At 43.7% G+C, this 19,406-nt stretch overlaps 1 pseudogene across 1 annotated transcript in view; it reads left to right on the top strand.

The window, feature by feature from the left end:
- The window catches only part of LOC307144223 (matrix metalloproteinase-25-like), a 37,863-nt pseudogene extending 32,033 nt beyond the window's left edge, over positions 1 to 5,830 (top strand). Inside the window, exon 9 of the transcript in view lies at positions 5,583 to 5,830. The product of the transcript in view is annotated as a matrix metalloproteinase-25-like (transcript). The remainder of the gene's footprint in view (positions 1 to 5,582) is intronic.
- The last annotated feature ends 13,576 nt before the right edge of the window (positions 5,831 to 19,406 follow it).

The following is a 19,406-nucleotide window of genomic DNA, read 5'->3' as shown; positions in this document are numbered from 1 at the left end:
ATAAACTAATAACCTGAAGTATATGCTAGTAACTACAACAGTTCACCCTGAACTGAGACATGCTGAGAGAACGGATGAGAAGTGAACACAGGTCCATCCGTCTCTCTGGCAGACTCGTGCCTGCTCGTGCCTCGTTAAACCACGCCCCCTCCGCTCATTTAAAATGCAAAGATGTCAGCCAATCACAACAGTGGGCGTTTTTACTGAAGTCTCACAGCAGACACGCCTCTTGAAGCAGGGCCTTCAGCCACAGGGCAAACAGCAGTATAGAAAAAATGCCTTTTATTTCTAAATTATGACATTTTATGATGTAAAAATCATACTAATAATATAAGTACACCTCAGGAAACACTATAAAATAATAGAAAAATGCCATGCCATGGGACCTTTAAGGGTAAAGTTAGGGACAGGTGTGGTGGGATGTTTAAGTTTAAGGTTAAAGTTAGGGACCGGTGTGGTGGGATGTGTAAGTTTAAGGGTAAAGTTAGGGACAGTTGTGGTGGTATGGGTAAGTTTAAGGGTAAAGTTAGGGACAGGTGTGGTGGTATGGGTAAGTTTAAGGGTAAAGTTAGGGACAGGTGTGGTGGGATGTTTAAGTTTAAGGGTAAAGTTAGGGACCGGTGTGGTGGGATGTGTAAGTTTAAGGGTAAAGTTAGGGACAGGTGTGGTGGTATGGGTAAGTTTAAGGGTAAAGTTAGGGACAGGTGTGGTGGGATGTGTAAGTTTAAGGGTAAAGTTAGGGACAAGTGAGGTGGTATGGGTAAGTTTAAGGGTAAAGTTAGGGACAGGTGTGGTGGGATGGGTAGGTATAAGGGTAAAGTCAGGGACAGGTGTGGGGGTATGGGTAAGTTTAAGGTTAAAGTTAGGGACAGGTGTTGCGGTATGGGTAAGTTTAAGGGTTGGGTTATGTGTAAGGGAAGTGTGAACAGTGTAATTATAAATCTAACTACAGATGTAATTACATGCAGTTATTTTTGAAAATGTAAGTACAATGTAAAAACATGTATGTACACAATAAGTGCATTGTATCAAATGATTAATTAAAATGTTAGTACATATTAGTTAAGGCCACCTAATATAAAGTGGGTTCGAATCGTTTGCAAGAGTGCGATTACAAACAAAATGAGGCTGTGAAAATGACTAGTGAGCGAATGGGTTTACTGTTCAACTGATGATATTTAATGCCCCGACAACCTCTGTAGTCCCATTTACTCAGTTGTAAGCATCTGCCTTTTACAACACAAAAAAAAGCTTTTAAAAAAATCACGAGTGGGGCATTTTTGATGCATTTTATGTTGTATAAAACGAGAAAATATCTTGAGCTTGTGTTCACCACAGACCTTATTTTAGACATTTAACCATAGACCTATAAAAAATGACTGCGTCCAAAATCACATACTCTCTTGAGTAGGTACTTATTTTGAATAAGTAATTTCTTCACAACCGCTAAAAAAAATGTGCTATAAATTATGCGCGTGTGTTGTATGAATCCGGTCACACTACATCTGCCATGTTGTCATTATTATGTGAACTACTCAGTTACGTCGCTTCACTGTCATTCACAAATCCTCTCCACTGGCCTCATTGGATTGTAAAGTGTCCATCATATGCACACTTCAGAATCTCGCCGGAAGTAGCAGGTCATCCGGGGGCTTTTTTGCCCTGTCCCTAATGGCACACTTCATATGCATTTATGGAGTTACAATGGCTGCTGCGTGTGTCCATTAAGTCCACCAGACCGCATGGGTGTCCCAATTGTCATTTTAGGTCTCAGAAGGGTACTCGCAAGTGTCTCCTTTGTGGTCGACATGCCCCCTCGATGCACACTTTTGCTGAGCCTGCATTGAAGCGAGCTCCGTAGCAGACTTCTTCCCGACAGTTAAAGTGGCGTTATGTCACGAAAGTGCGGACTCGTAGGAAGACCGCAAGTGTTTAGGGTGCCATTTGGGACAAGGCCTTTGCATTCTCTTTTATGAGTACTATGAATTCAAACTACTTTTGTTCTTCTCCTACTATATAGTAGGAAAGTATACATTTTCGGATGCAGCCATTGACTTCAGGACAATGGAACTAGAAATGCAAAAATGCCCCAATGCCCAACTTGGGGCTGATCGCTCGTGAGGGAAAGGAAGTGAAGAGGGTGGAGGCAGCCTTCATTTGGGCACATAATGGAAAAACCTACGTCTTCAGCTGTGGAGAGTTCTGGAGGTTCTCTGAAGGCACAGAGACTGAGAAGCGTCGTCCAGGCGCAGAATATCCCAGACATTCCTCCCTCTGGAAGGGCGTGCCCAGTAACCCTGATGACATCATCACCTAGGGAGAGGGTACACATTGAGAAATAGGGTGTCAAATTTGTACCTTTATGGGTACAACAGCTTGTCACTGGGGCAGTACCCTTAAAAATACATCTTTGTATCTTTTTTACCACAAAAAGATTCATAGTAGTACCGTAGACTACTATTACAAGCCTGGGATGAACAAGGAAGTGCGACTCCTGTTGAAGTCACGCAACACTGCCTTCAGATCAGGAGATGCACATCCAGAGTAAACCTGAAGAGGGGCATCAAAAAGGCCAAGCACTGCTACAAGCTAAAGATAGAGGGACACTTTTCCAACTCTGACCCTCGACGCATGTGGCAGGGCATTCAGGCCATCAGTGATCACAAACCCACCCACTCCACCCCCGCAGTCACTGATGTCATCTTCCTGAACGAGCTAAATTACTTTTATGCTCGCTTTGAAAGAGACAACAGAGAAACTGCCACCAAGCTCAAACCCTCAGCTGACCACCTGCCAATCACACTGTCCTCCACAGATGTCTGCAAGGCACTGAGCCGGATCAGGGCGCACAAGGCTGCTGGACCAGACAACATCCCTGGACGTGTTCTCAGGGCATGTGCGGAGCTGCTCGCTGGGGTTTTTACAGACATTTTCAACATGTCTCTTGCCCAAGCTGTACCAACATGCTTTAAATGCATTTCCATTGTGCCAGTGCCAAAACACTCTAGCCCGAGGTGCCCTAATGACTACCGCCCTGTAGCACTCACACCCATCGTTATGAAGTGCTTTGAGAGGCTGGTCCTGGAACACCTAAAAGATTCTCTACCATCCACATCTGGACAATAAGAACACTTATGCACGCATGCTGTTTGTTGACTTCAGCTCAGCATTCAACGCTGTCATCCCAACCAAGTTAATAGCCAAACTTGGAGACCTGGGAATCAACACCTCAATGTGTAACTGGATTTTGGACTTCCTAACTGACAGACCCCAGGATGTTCGATCAGGATTCACCTGCTCCGCGTCCATCACACTTAACACTGGTGTACCACAGGGCTGTGTGCTAAGCCCGTTTCTCTACTCCCTCTTCACCTCCGACTGCAAGCCTGTGTATGGATCTAATTCCATCGTCAAGTTTGCGGACGACACTACGGTGATTGGTCTCATCAGTAACAACGATGAGACTGCCTATAGGGAGGAGATCCAGCACCTGGCCACATGGTGCACTGATAATAACCTGCTCCTCAACCCTACCAAAACGAAGGAGCTCATCGTGGACTTCAGGAAAGAGTCAAGAGGCACACACGACACCATCCACATCAATGGAATGGCTGTTGAGCGTGTCTCCTGTTTCAAGTTCCTGGGGATCCACATCTTGGCGGATATGTCGTGGACAACCAACACCTCCAGCCTGGTCAAGAAGGCTCACCAGCGCCTCTTCTTCCTGAGGACACTGAGGAAGAATCAGCTCTCCTCGGCTATCCCTGTGAACTTCTATCGCTGCGCAATAGAAAGCATCCTGACCAACTGTGTCGCAGTATGGTTTGGGAGCTGCTCTGTGGAGCGCAAGGCACTGCAGCGAGTGGTGAAAACTGCCCAGCGCATTACAGGGACTCCACTGCCTGCCATCGAGCACATCCAGAGGAAACGCTGTCTGCATCGAGCTCGCAGCATCCTTAAGGACTCCTCTCACCCAGCCCACAGTCTGTTTTCTCTCCTGCCCTCCGGCAGGCGTTTCAGGTGCCTCCGGACCAGGATCAGTAGACTAAAGAACAGTCCCCCCCCCCCCCCCCCAGAGCTGAACCCCCGTTGATCCACTTCCCTCATATACTGCTAACTTTCCTCTCCCACCTCACATCTGCCTTCACTTGTTATTTGCACTACTGGAATGACAATTTGCACTACCGACTGTTTATTACAGTACCAACTGTTTACATATGCATTTTGCACCGTACTTCTAACTGTAATATGCAATCACTTTCCACTGCACTTTTACACTTTTTTTCGGATAGCTTCTGTCCATACTTTATTGTACTACCTTAATCCACTGCTATTCCTCATCTTATGCAAACGTTGTATATCCTGCACTTGCTGCTATTGCACTTCTGGTTAGAACTAAACTGCATTTCGTTGCCTTGTACCTGTACTTGTGTAATGACAATAAAATTGAATTCTGAATATCAACATATGTGAGATTTAGAGAGCAGAAACTTTATTTGTATTAATATTTATATAATAATTAATTCATGGGGTTATTATTCAATAATTCCTTAAGTTACATTTCAGACAACTTTACCATTCATTCATTCACTCATCCATTCATTCATAAACCTATAGGCTAATTGAGTGAAATCATTTAATTTGAATTTATAATGTTGCTATCATTAAATATATTCAATTAAAATATGGGCAATTAAAATTGTATAATGTATACAGGCATATGAAAATACAAGTCCTTTGTATGAATCTCTTTTACTGAGAAACTGAAAAGATGGTTTAGCGTTTGACATTAATGACCATTTAAAATATATATAAATATTAGTTAAAATGATATGTCATTTAAACATTCTGTAAAAGTTACCCTTGTAGGTGGCCATCTTACCTCAGTAGTAATTTTACGTTTGTTCACAAATATGAGAGTTTTGAAAAAAAATATGAGAACTAAATTAGCAAATGTTTTTCCTTATTTACCTTAATAACACGATGCATCATCTAAATGTTTTCATTTAAAAGTAAACACATTGTTCATCTTCCCCGATCTTTCCTATCTGGCATGACTACTGTGCTATAATTGCCAAAAAATTTGCAGAAAAGTATATCCCACAATGCACTCAGCTTGATCTTCCATGTCTAGTGAGTGTCCATGTCATGTCTAGTGTCTAGTGTGACAAATGAAATGATTATTATCAACAATGATTTTTAACATTATCATCTTCACTTATTATTGGATTGAAAACGGCAAAATTGTATTTAAAAAAACACTGGCTGAATATGAAATCGCCCCCATACCCTCAAATAGAGCATTATTTGATGGGACAGCCATTTGTAGTGGTGTCTGAAACCATAGTGGACGTTATCGAGTGCACTCCTTCAATCCCATATTGCACCGCAATAACGAGTGTACAACCATTGTACACTCAACGGCTGTCTGAATTCGCTCAGTCGTTTTCATTCACTGTATTAGTGGACTAACAGGGAATAGTGATTGAGGGTTTAGGGGGATTGTCCTCTCCCTGAGTGTTTCATAGAAGGCAACTTTTTCCCATCATGCCTGTGATCCTTCTTCTTTATTTTCCTCTCAGGAGATGCCTATTTCTTCAAGAACAACTCGTATTGGGTGCTGGAGAGCGGAGGACTGGACCAAGACAGTGTCAGTCACAAATCGACCGCAGTTGATTGGATGATGTGTCCAGAACCAACCAAACTTCCAGACAATCCACGTCAAAGAGGAAGAGACTGTTCCTGTGACTTCAGCGGAGCCTTCCAGATGAGTGCTTCATCGTGGTTGCTGTCAATCATAGTACTGCTTTATCCAGGTGTCTTCATATAGGCCTCGACTGGCAATAGCTGTTGTGTCAATGGCCTTATTTTACATGGACTGTCTCAAAGCACTTATCAAATATCCAAATCTTACTTAAAGGGTTAGTTCACCCAATAATGAAAATCCTGAATAAAAAAAAAACATCTTAATTTGTGTTTCGAAGTTTGGAACGACATGAGGGTGAGAGTACCGGTAATTAATGATTCATTTTTGGATGGACAACCCTTTAAGAGCAGCTTCACATGGTAAAAGACATGATCTATGCAGGTTTAATGTACAAATATATTAAAATTTATTATTTTTAAGATTTTTTTTTTATCAAGTTCAAGGATGTAATGAAATTATTTTAATTATATGAATTCATTATTTATAGCTTTTACTGTCAATCTATTGCATTGTTCAAAATATTGAATTGTAATCCATTTGACTTGAAGATTTTTCTAAATTCATTAAGTTATATCATGAAGGCAGCTTGAGATATGCTGTATGTAGTCCATATGATCTCTAGCTGCCATGACAAGTAGGATCCACTTGGGGGCATTAACACACAGCGTGGCAGAGCTTCAATACGTTCAGGGTGTCAAATTCAGTTCCTGGAGGGCTGCTGTCCTGCAGAGTTCAGCTCCAACCCTAGTTAAACACACCTGAACCAGCTAATCAAGATCTTCAGGATTACCAGAAACTTCCAGGCAGATGTTCTGGAGCTAAACTCTGCAGGAAAGGGGCCCTCCAGCGGAGTTTGACACATGTGGGGCCTCATTTATAAAACAAGTTGAACACGGCAATCTTCATATTTTTAAAACGTCTTTGATGTGGAAAATGCTTAGCGCCATGTCAGGGTCTATAAGCCGACTTGTGCACTTTTGCTCGTGGCAGAGATTATTTGGAAATTTAAGCAATTCCAGCCACTCGGAGTTCTCAAGTAAAGGATTTAGACGTTGACTGGTGCTACTTTATATGTTAATGACATTAATTAGGCGGAAACCATTCAGCTGAGCAAAATTTCAGGATAATTATTTCACATGTGGAAGAGATGTTCGTTCTCTGAATCAAATGCTGTGTTGGGGGGTAACGCATTACAAGTAACTTGAGTTGCGTAATCAGATTAGCCTACTTTTTCATGTAACTAGTAAATTAACACATTACTTTTAAAATTTACAACAAAATATCAAATACAAAAAAGTTACTTTTTCAAAAAAGTAATGCAAGTTACTTTTTCACATTTACTTGACTGACAGCTCTCCTGTCCCCATGTTGAGAAAAATCGAGAGTAAGTGGAGAGGCGTTGTGTGTAAACATGATGGTTCTAGACTAAATGTGAGCATTTGTTCATCTCACTTGCACAACAAAGATTCAGTATTCCTCAAAATGAATAAAATCAGTCAAATGTGAGATGGTGGTCCAGTGGGTTAAACCATGGAACTGATATGCAGAAGGTTGCTGGTTTGATTCCAGCGGTCACCACCTATGAGTCCTTGAGCAAGGCACTTTACTCCATATTGCTCCAGGGGGATTGTCCCTGTAATAAGGTCCTTGTAAATTGCTTTGGATAAAAGCGTCTGCCAAAAAAAATGTAAATGCAAAATCAGAGAACTATGCAAACCTCCAATAATTAAATGTTTAATAAAACAAATATTTGTTATGCTCAGTTAAATGATCACCTTTGATTCAGCTAAACCATGAGCAAAATGTTTTTATTGGTAATTTTTTTTTCTTCTCCTGCGTCCATTCTTCCATTATCCAGAATGGCAGCACAGCACAGCAGAGCTGCGCCCTCTACTGTTCATTGGTGAATTAGCATTTTTACCTCAGCCTGATGCTGCGTTCACACCTAACGAGAATAGAGCGTCTGGAATGAGTGATTTCAATGTTAAGTCAATGGAAAGGCGCGTTGACACGCGTCTGGAGGTCCTGCAGCGTGAAAGACGCGTTTTGCGCAGCGTGATGGACGCGATTCTGCCCCATGATGCGAATTTGACGCGAATTGAGCGTCTTCCGCGAGTGGTACTTTTTGTGCATTCACGCGTTTGAAGCGGATTCGCGCCTGACGCCCGAGTTGAAAAATCTGAACTTTGGCGTCAATTCGCGCCGCGTTAACCAATCAGGAGCCTGCTTGCTGCTGTCACGTGGTGATAAACTAATGGCAACTCAATAGCGGTTGGGAAACCCAGCGTAATTTAAAAATACTACTGTTATTGTGTAACAAAATGGGGTTTTAAGACTTTTTCAGGCGAGAATGTACTTGTTTGAAGCTCAAATCTGTGGTTTATTTATAAAGAGATCGCCTATTAGAAAATTTTATCTGGCATTCTCGGAGATCCAGTCGATCAGCGGCGCTCAGCGCTGGTTAACCCCAGCAAGAGCAGCCTTTCCTCGGCTAGTCCTTCTGGCATTTGCCACTGGCTCTGATGTCTCCGGGTGATCTTTGATCTCATGAATCTATAATTTGTTGCTTGCCAAATCGTTTTGACTGAGGGCAAAGTGAAGTTTCATAACTTTATTTTTTTAGACTGAGTTGTGTTTGTCATATTTAATTTTATTACAGTGATAATCATATTAATGCACAATTATTTTCTGAACCACATGTTAATGTGTTTATTTTTATTTTATTTTTAAATGTAAACGAAAAGAGGCATGGTTGTGTTTTATATTTAGTTTGTTATAAATATATTCAGTGAAGATGATCCAGGTATGCCTTGCTTGAACCACATTTGTGTGGCTATTAATGTGTAAATATTTTTTTAATGAAAATGAAAAGAGGCAGAGTGGTGTTTTATGACATATTTCGTTTTATTGTAGCCTAAAATATACATACATGAGTGAGAGTGAGCTGTCATCCAGGCGCAGCTCCTGGATCGTCTTGAACGCGCGTCTATTTGCGAATGGATTCAAAATGTTCAAGCATCCTATTAGACATGGTAGACGCGATTTTGACGCTCTATTCGCGTTTGGTGTGAACGCAGCATGAGGCTTATTACTTACAATTTGGTATGAAGAGGTCTTTACATTTGCACAAAAATAGAACTTTTTTGTATAAAATAAAATAAAATAAACAAGCCCAGCCCAGGTGAGAAAAAGTAACACAAAAGTAACGTAACGCATTACTTTTCTTAAAAAGTAATTAGGTAACTCAATTAGTTACTTTTTAAGGGAGTAACACAATAGTGTAATGCAGTGTTTCTCAAAGTGTGGTACGAGTACCAATAGTGGAACTCAGGCTGCCTCTAATGGTACACAGAGGAATCACTAACTAAAGGAATGTTAAAACACATTTTAATTTAATCTTTATTTGAGCTTTTTTAAATTTAAGTGCAGTACAGTTTTAAAGGTCCCGTTCTTCGTGATCCCATTGTTCAAACTTTAGTTAGTGTGTAATGTTGCTGTTAGAGCATAAATAATACCTGTAAAATTATAAAGCTCAAAGTTCAATGCCAAGCGAGATATTTTATTTAACAGAAGTTCCTTTTCAAAGCCTACAGCGAACGGCCGGCTTGGACTACATCCTGGTACTTCCTTCATTAATTACCTCAGTAGAACAGTAGAACAGACTAACCTCCGGCCATAAGAATACGCGAAAAAAGGGGGCGTGGTCTTGTTGCTGTCCCACGTGGAGAAGAGGAAGTGTCGCGTGGAGAAAAGGAATTGTTGCGTTTGACTGTGTTTGTCGCCATGTCCTCGAGACGCTATTATTTTCATCCCGGAGTCAAATCACCTTTGTTTGGCTTTCCCAGGGACTCTGTAGAGATCATTAAGCGCATACATCTCCCGTTAAGAGGCGTGACCTTTCCATGCAAGTTACGTGCGCTAAGCTGCTGTCGAATCACAACACAGGAACCGTGCCACGTTCGCTAAGCTGCGGTCAAATCACAACACCGGAACCGCTGGCACAATCAGAACTCGTTACGTATTTCTGAAGGAGGGACTTCATAGAACAAGGAACTCATCAGCCATTTTTAGGACATTGAAAACAGCGGCGTACAGATAAGTAAATTGTGTGAAAAATACTGCGTTTTTTTACACGCGAAACATGAACACATGTTATATTGCACACTGTAAACACAATCAAAGCTTCAAAAAAACACGAAGAACGGGACCTTTAATCTACAATCTGTGTATTTACAATGTTAAAGTGGCTGACAATAATAGATATTCTAATTAGGAATAAACGTTTTTGAAAGTTTTTTGAACTGTGCAGAGCTGTAGCTGAATAGTTAGGCCTACTATAATTTATAATTATAATTCATTATTTATAAATATAATTACTACCCTACTGTATTTTAATGTTGGTCATTATGGTGGTTCTTGGAGAGCCAAATATTTTCTGAGGCGGTACTTGGTATAAAAAGTTTGAGAAACACTGGTGTAATGCATTACTTTTCAAAATAACTTTCCCCAACACTGATCACATGTGTGCACATTTGAGAAATGATCGTAAGATGAACGCAACATTTTATAAATGAGGCCCCTCATCTAGGGCCTTGCTTAAATTCACAGGGCCTGGAACCTATTTTGCTGGGACATTTTGATAAAGGTAAATGGATCAGAGGCAGGATGCTTTTTTGTCTGGATCTAAATTTTTATTAAAACATTCCTACAAATGCAATTCATAAAAGCAATGCAACTGTCCTGATATCACACTGAAGAAACAGGCTCATTAATTAAGAATAAAACTCATGAAAATAAAGTAATATTGTATTATTTCTATGAAAAAAAATTATATATATATTCACTACGTATTTGAAAAACACAAAACGTGTCATGGTCAATTACGTTTCTTAAAATATCAGATAATTTGATCTTTTTATGATGAGGCAAGGTACTGAAAGTGTGTTTAAACAAGATTTGTCCTTTTATTGTGTTATCTGGCAGCACAGCTCACCTCAATATATTATATCATGTAATGAAACCAATGTGCAGAAATGCAGAAAATATGTATTTTTAGAAAATTGAGTCCAGATTTAATTATTGCTAATGACTTAAATGTATGTACTAAATAAAAGCATTTTTCATTCCAGACTTAGATGACCCCAGACCCAATGTTTAGTATAATTAAAGCTGCAGTCCGTAACTTATTTTGGTTAAAAATGATCCAAATTAAATTTTTGAGCAAGTAGCCTACATAACCAGCCAGTAGCCTACATAACCAGCCAGTGTTCAAACGGCAGAGGTGTCAAAAGTATTCACATTCATTACTCAGGTAGAAGTATAGAAACTAGGGTTCAAAAAGATTTCTGTAGAAGTTGAAGTATCAACTCAAGCTTTTTACTCAAGTAAAAGTGTAAAAGTACTGGTTTAAAAACTACTTAAAGATTAAAAGTAAGGGGAAAAAATGACATTAAAATGGTTGCGTCACAGGGGCTTATAGAGCACTACCCCCTTCCTCAAAAAAACATTTTTCTAAAGGCCATAATGACTATAATGTTATATTAAAATGTTAATATTGAAAATTTGGGGATGCACTAGGCTACCTGTTTTAGCCGTATATGCCCATTGAAAATGAACAACTTTTAGTACAATGCAAATACATTAAAGAACCATATGTGTACCGAGCATTACGTGATTACTTTCATGTGCAGGTGCGATGGATCGCATACAAACCCATAGGGTGTCGGAATGGTATATGTTTATACTTCTCATCCAACCACAATCAAATTCACTCTATCCGGATGGTGCGATTTATCTGGATAAGTTAATTATTTTTTTATTTTTTGAACGATGACAAAAATTAGAAATGTTGCCATGGCAACTATCTGAAATTATATATACACTGCTTGGCCAAAAAAAAAGTTGTGGTTTGGATTAAAGGTAAATACTTAAGAGTCAATGATTGGATCATCATAGATTTGGTCGGTGTCGTGTCATAGCTGGGGGCGTGGTGTGGGGGCGGAGTCAGCATGGAGGAAAATTGCTTTAATGACAAGATGACTGCTTTTTGACGCAGTTCAAGTCCTGTGACAAACTTATGACTATATTGGTGTTTTTGTTAAACAAACTTTTGCCATTGCAGTAATAAAATCTCTTTTTTTTTTCATTTTTACAATAATACATCATCATGTAGTGCAAATGTTTAATTGTAATGGACGTATTGCACAGGCTTTCGGAATTGACGAACGGCTCTGTCTGTTATTCGGCAGTATAAAACTTCAGATTTAACTTATTAGAGGTGCAGAACACCACACAGCAACTTTTTGGCATTGCACAAAGCAAAAATCATTCGTAATCATTACAAAAAGTGAAGGTAAAGCATCTAAAAAAGTCTATGCGCGTTAATTCAGATGGATTGTTTTCCCCCAAGGCATACACGGATATGACGTTTTTGTGGGCGTTCCCAGTAATGCCGACCAAGTCTACTACAATGATTATTACCGTATGTAATAAATAAATGTTGTGGTTATTTCCATCAAGAGGTGCATCAATTTTTGGTCAAGATCTTGTATTGCCAATGCAAGAGTCCTTCTGTAAAGTTTCCTCCAGCACATCTCAAAGACTTTCAATGAATTTAAGGTCTGGACTCAATTCATGTGTAAAAATGATTCTTCATGCTCCTTGCTCCACGCTCATTCTTTCACACTTTGAGCCTGATGAATCTAGACATTGTCATCCTGGAATATGGCCATGATGTGTCTTTCTACATGGTTGTTTAAGAAATTAAAAGCAACACACTCCAACAATTAGGGTTAGAAGAACTATTGGCAAACACATAACATGCTAGAAACATAATATTCATTGCAATAATGATATAGTCTTAGACTCTTAAGCATTTGCCTATTGAAATCAACAAAACATATATATATATATTTTTTTTTGGCCGGGCAGTGTATATAGTTTTGAGTAATGAAAATTATGGTTCCCTTTCGAAAGGGAACTTGCGCTGCGTCAGCTGACGCTACGGGGAACGCCTCCAGCCTGAAATCACAATCAAAAAACGTCAATCCTATTGACCGGTGACAGCCTCTGATGTCATCAAGGTGCGACCAGGAAGTATAAAAGGGCGCCTTGCCATCATGACAGCATCTTTTCGTTTTCAGTGACTGTTTGCCTGTGTCAGTAAAGCGTCAACAAAGATGAAGAAGTGTGCTCAGAATAACCGCCACTTCCGCAGATGTGTGGAGCTGTGTACCAGGTATCTTATGCCTGTAGATACACACACACTCTGTGTGTACTGTCTAGGTGAGGAGCATGCACGGGATGTTCTCGAGGGAGCTTCCTGTGCAAACTGCATTACCGCTCTCGTCTGGCCCTCTTCTCGAGGGGAGACGGTTCAGCGTCTGGGGACGGCTCTGCTCAAGCTGAGGCTGAGCGGCGTCTTAAGTCCTGGGGTTCCCAGATGGATCTGGCTCGTCGCCTGGAGACTGGTGTGGTGCTCGCAGATGACGATCCAAATCGCGAGGGGCAGACCTCGGAGGAGGAGCGAGATCTGGGCTCCTCCTCCTCGTCTGCTGCTCTTCCATTTGAGCAGAGGATGGTTGAAGAGGCTGATGAGTCAGCTGAGGCTGAGGCTTCTCAACCATCCTGTCCCATGTACAGGGAGCTGTTGGAGGTCATGGAACGCGCTGTAGGTAGACTGCAGCTGCCTTGGCAGCGCGTGAGGAGAGAGGCTGTTCGTCCGAATATATTGGACGACCGGTTTCTCTCCGCTCATGACCGCCCAGCTCCCGGGAGTCTTCCATTTCTTCCGGATCTCCACCAGCAGATCTCGAAGGGATGGAAGAAACCTTATTCAGCCCGCATCCATCGACATCAGCGGGCTAATTTCGCTGATGTCGAGGGATTATCCAAGGCTGGGTATGTGTCGGTGCCACCTGTGGACGAGACGTTTGCGAACTATCTCGCTTCCGGGCGGTCATCGACACTAAGGGCTCCCACCCTGATGATGAAACCTCTCAGAAAGACCTCGCATCTGAACGGCAGGGCGTACATGTCGGCGGGTCACACCGGGGCGGCTTTACACACCATGGCGGTGTTGCAAGCCTACCAGGCGGACCTTCTGAGGGACCTCAATCAGGGGGAGGGATTAACCCCTGATGCAGTGGCAGAGTTGCGCCGGACCACGGATCTTGCTCTCCGGGCTACCAAGCAAACAGCATTCGCCATCGGTCGTTCGATGGCAGCGATGGTGGCCACAGAGAGACATCTGTGGTTGAACCTGGCGGATATCGGGGAGAAAGAGAAATCCTTTCTCCTTGATGCACCAGTTTCGCCCTCTGAACTTTTTGGCACCTCCGTTGAGGTGGTGGTGGGAAAGTTCAGGGAGGCAAAGGCGCGCTCGGGGGCGTTTAGAACGTGCATTCCGCTGAGGTCCGGGACCGCGCCCAGGCAGTCGGGTGTCCCTGGCCCATCCCAGTCTGAGGACTGGAGGCGGGATCAGCGAGCCAGCGTCGCCTCTCGAGCGCCCCCTCCACGGAGGACTGGGGAGCAGAGAAGGCGGGACACCCGCAACAAGAGGAGGAAGGAAGCCGGGGCTGGTAACCGGAACCAGCGCAGGCAGCGGACTCCGCCTCCTAGGACGTGCAGATGAGCGCTGCCTTTTTCCCTTCCTCCTTTATTTCCCCTGGGCACTTTACATCAGGCCGGTGGGCCTATGATGAGCAGAAAATGTACGATTCTGACGGCCCGCCTGGTTTGTTTGGTGAAAGCGCCCCCTCAGCACGGTGGTCGTATACTAGCTTGAAGGCTGGGTTTGAAGCACCGCGAGGAGCGAGTGGTGAGTCCCCCTCGAGAAGGGTGAAACATTTTTAAAACTATGTTTTCAGGACTCTGTATCTTCGCTCTCCTGAGAGGTTCTTTGGGGTATTTTGGGACATTTGGGTTGCTGAATTTGTGCTCTTGCCCGAGGGCTTGTAGTGTCAGGGGCGAGCTGTGTTTTCCTAGCTTAAAGTGTGAAGTAGCTGACGACCGGGTATGCATTTATGCATGAGCTGTAGTGAGATCTGCGCCCAGCTCTGCAGGGCTTTGGGAAGGGTTTTTTTCGGGGCCTCATTGTTTTATAAGGGGTGATAATATTTCTTTCCCGAGCCCTGAGTAGATCTAGTGCAGACTTAGCGTCGCACCACTTGGCCTAGGCTCCGTTAAGGATGGGAGGCGTTCCCTTTTAAGAAAGGTTTGTTCGCCCCTGGCCTGTCTTTTAAGTATAAGAACAGGCTTTGTTTCTGCATCCTTGATTCAAGCCTCCTCTTATTACAGAGTCGTCCGGCCAAGGCTCTCCCCCTTCTCTGCGTTCTGGGGTTATTGAGTAATGCAGTCTAGGTGTTGCAGCAGGGATAGCGACTTTGCCAGTGGTTGTGGGGCGGGCTTAAGTGTCTTTCGCTTGTTTGCGATTAGACTTTATTTGCTGTTCCCGCCTTTCAGAGCTTGTGTGGCCGCCACCTTCTGGCGGCCCCCGGCCTCATCCTGGAGGATGGCACGGCCGGTGGGTTGCATATTTGTATGATATTTTCACCCTTGCTCTATGTCTTCTGCTCCATCTTCTTTAGGGCTCGGGTTGAGCTGAACATCGAACAACCTTTTGTTTGCCGGTTTTGGTCGGATGCTCCCCTGAGGCCCGAGCATTGCCAATGGCTGACGCCCTCGCATGTACGGCAGGCCGCTGTATGAAAAAGTAAGACAGCCGCCCGAAGCAGGTGACGTAAGTTGTACTCCCCTCGCTTTAGAGGGTTTGTTAAGCATTTGTTTGCTGAGTGCACTGCTGTTGGCAATGTAATTAGGTTCATGTCTGTAGGCACTGCCCGTGAGACTGCGCTGTCATGGAGGCCATCTAGCCTCTGGGATGGAGCCAGCCCCAGGTGCGGGCATACGAAGGCCAGCTGGTTGTGAGTAGCCAGCTTGGGCAGTCTGGGCAGCAGACTCCAGGACAGGTAGTAGGCATCAACAGGCCTCCTTGCAAGAGAGTCTCGACGCCGCGGCCCATAAGTGTGCCCCGGAGGCTTTTCCCCATCAACGTCGACTTCAGCAGAAACCTTGTCAACTAGTAGGCCCTTTTTGGCCTCCTTGGGGATAAGTCCCCAGGTGCTAACTGGATGTCCAGGTCTTCGTCAGCAGCAGACAGCTACCGTCAGCCCGGGCACAGCAGCCAGCCTTCCTCTAATGGGTCCATAGAATCTGCAGGCCTCCTATTTGGAGGTAGGCCCTGCCAGGCCTCCCTGAGGGGTTGGTTCCCGGCTTTTGGGTTACCTTGGCTCAGGTGGTAGGCCCCACCAGGCCTCCCTGAGAGCCTGCTGTGGGTAGCAGATGTAACCCTGGTTATTTTCTGCCTTATGCTCTCTTCTCACGACTCCCCACTGTTCATGTTATCGCGAGATTTGTCCAAATATCGCGAGATTGGATACAGAAGCAGCGTTTTTTCCCTTTAAATATGGCGGCGCGCTGTTGGTTTGTGTGTGTGTGGGAGTCGATGTGTTGAGCTGCTGCAGATGCCTCCATTTCATGTTGAGATTGATGTGAGTGATTTAATGAGACTGGAACTGGCCAGGTTCCTGTATGGATGGCGAGCTACTAGGCCCTGAACCGAAGATTAAGAGTGCAAGCATCTGCCGGTGTGGTAGGAGGCGTTGCAGCTGCTCCCCTCACACACCCCCACACACCATTATACACTTTCATTTATTTTTTCACATTCATTTTATTTTACGGACTGATTATTTTCATGAACATTCCTGATTGTCGGACTCTGCCCATTGTGTGGGTTGTGCGTGGATGTTTGCTGCATTTAAGCACTCGAATTGTGCGTATGAACTGAACTGAGAACACGTAGATCTGTTTATTAACTATTATGAACTCAATACTATCTTTGTGTACATGTAAATAGTGTAATTGTCTGTCAACTTATGTCACTGTAATATATTACACCTTTGGGTACCGCAATCTTGTGTCTGTGGTTCATTAAGCACAACCTTTTCCTCCCTGAGCTGAATTTGGTTCTTCTGATACTGGTCCACTATTTAAATCTTCTATTGCAGTATTTATACATGTTACATTTGGCGAGCCAGCCAGGAGGAATTGGGGTGTTTAATGTACATTGAGTGTTAATTTCAGTTCAGAGAAAAAATCATGGATGTGTTTTTGAAATGTGGTATCAAATTACCAAATGCTGTGCTGGTGGAAGGCATAACAGAACTGGGAAGTGATGAAGTCATTGAGTTTTTAAACCAATATGGTTCAATTAGTAAGACTGAAACTATCTCTGAAAAAGAATCTGAGTTTAATGGTGCAGTTATTGTTGAGTTTACTAGTGGTACTGCTTTGGATGTGCTGCGTCCCACTTTACCTCACACATTTGTCTCTGCTAAAAAGACATATACATGTTGCATTTTAGAATTATCCACTGTTTGTACTGAGCATTTCGCTAAAGCTAAAACCATATCATATTTGTCTGAATTGCAGAATTTAGCCAAATTAACTGGGGTGGATTACAAAGAAGTGCTTAAAACAACGATGACTCAGATTGGACTTTCGGTTCCCGAGCTCCGTTCTGCGACTCATGTGAAAGAGCTACCCATCATCGAGTCTGCAGTGCCACCAGAGCCATCGGTGAGGCCATCAATTCAGTTCCCATCAGCCACTGATTCTTCCAGGTCAGCCACAGAGCCACCCAATGATCCGTCTGATCCTGTGCGGCCAAAGTTCAGGCCATCAGTTTCCAGCATCGATGTCCATCCACCTGAGGTCCAGCGCTATGTAGTGGAACACATTGTAAAGAATGAAGAGAATGCAGTACATCACCAACGGCTCAGGGTATTTTCAGGTCGGCTTCCCAGACCTGCGCACGAGGCTGACTATGACACCTGGCGGTCAGGGGTGGAATTGCTGTTGAAAGATCCATCTGTGTCTGATCTCCATCGCTCTAGGAGGATAGTAGAGAGCCTCCTTCCGCCAGCAGCAGATCTGGTCAAGCAATTGAGTTCCAGTACATTGCCTGCTGTGTATTTAAGCACTCTTGATTCGGCCTATGCTACTGTGCAAGATGGGGATGAATTATTTGCTAAGTTTATGGACACATTTCAGGATGGTGGTGAGAAACCATCTGCTTACCTCCAACGGCTCCAGGTGGTCCTGAATTCGGCGATGAAAAGAGGAGGGGTCATAGAGTCTGAAGTTAATCGACATTTGTTGAATCAGTTCTGTCGTGGGTGCTGGGACAACTCCCTGATTTCTGAACTTCAGCTAAAGCAAAAGAAGACTTATCCGCCCACTTTTTCTGAGTTGTTGCTGCTCTTGCGAACAGAAGAGGATAGGGAGGCAGCAAAAGCCCTTCGAATGAAGCAACATCTGGGGTCCACACGGCAGAAAGTTGCATCCCATGTCCAGTTTGCTCGTGCTGACAATGGGGATGGAGGAGCAGTCACCTCTTTGATTAACACTACCCAGCAACTAGCACAACAACTAGCTGATGTCCAGCGACAGTTAGCCATGCTTACGGCCAGTCATTCAAAGACCAGCTCTATTTCTAAGACTCCCTCCAACGGCAAATCCCATATCAGAGCCACTAATCAACAGCGCGCCGCCTGTTGCGAGCTGTTCACATTCACCCGCTCTTTCCACACTGAACTTCATTGGGGACTGATGAAAACTCCCAGGGAGGCCAGGTTCAACATCCTCTATATCCTTATCCTTAAAGATATCAACTGGTTCAGCAGTTCCGTCGCCCCACACTTACTCAGCCCAAACCTGGTTATTGTTTCCGTTGTGGTGAGGATGGCCACATCCGTCCCCAGTGTGAGAATGAGCCCAATCCTACTCTGGTTGCTCGTAAAAAGAAACAGTTTACCAGCAACCAGCAGAACACATCTAACTTTGCTCATTTAAACTGAGTTCGGTTCCTGTTGTGGGACAGACAGGGGCCAGCGGGGATCAACTCCGTCCCAAGAAAGAGAAGACTGTCACTTGTGCAGAAATGTCACGGTCCAAGATGAAAAATGTACCCATACCATTTCCAAAGGGGCTGGTGGGCTCAAAGTGTGTTGCTGTCATCCAGATGGCTGGACAGAATTATCACTGTCTTTTGGATACTGGCTCGCAGGTCACTACGATTCCAGTCTCTTTCTATAACCAGAGTCTCAGCGATTGTCCTGTGAAGCCACTTTACAACTTACTCCAGGTTGAGGGTGCTGCCGGTCAGTCAGTGCCATACCTGGGTTATGTAGAGGTAAATATTACTTTTCCCAAAGAGTTTCTGGGAGAAGAAATTGATGTACCGACCCTTGCTCTTGTTGTACCCGATGCACATCCTGGGGATTCTTCACCTGTGCTTATCGGCATGAATACTCTAGAGCCTTTATATGAACAATGTATCAGCAGTGACATCACTAGTTTTCAACCTACGGGCCAAGGGTACTGTGCAGTCTTAAAGCTCCTGCAGCTGAAGCACCAACAGAACCAGGTGGGCAGAACAGGAGTTGTGAGGTTGTTGAGCCAGACGCCAGTCTTGATCCCTGCCGGCCAGACCATTGTCCTTGAAGGGTCTGCTAGGGTAGACGGCTCGGCTGTAGTTCAATGTGCTGTAATTGAACATCCTTCATCACCACTTCCTGGCGGGCTGTGTGTCCAGAGCTGTCTCATCACACTTCCAATTCATGCTCCATACCAGGTTCCT

Source organism: Gobio gobio (genome assembly GCF_949357685.1).
Source record: "Gobio gobio genome assembly, chromosome: 20".
Lineage (NCBI taxonomy): Eukaryota > Metazoa > Chordata > Actinopteri > Cypriniformes > Gobionidae > Gobio > Gobio gobio.
The sequence above is the reverse complement of the archived record's forward strand: the minus strand, read 5'-3'. Positions and strand labels throughout refer to the sequence as shown.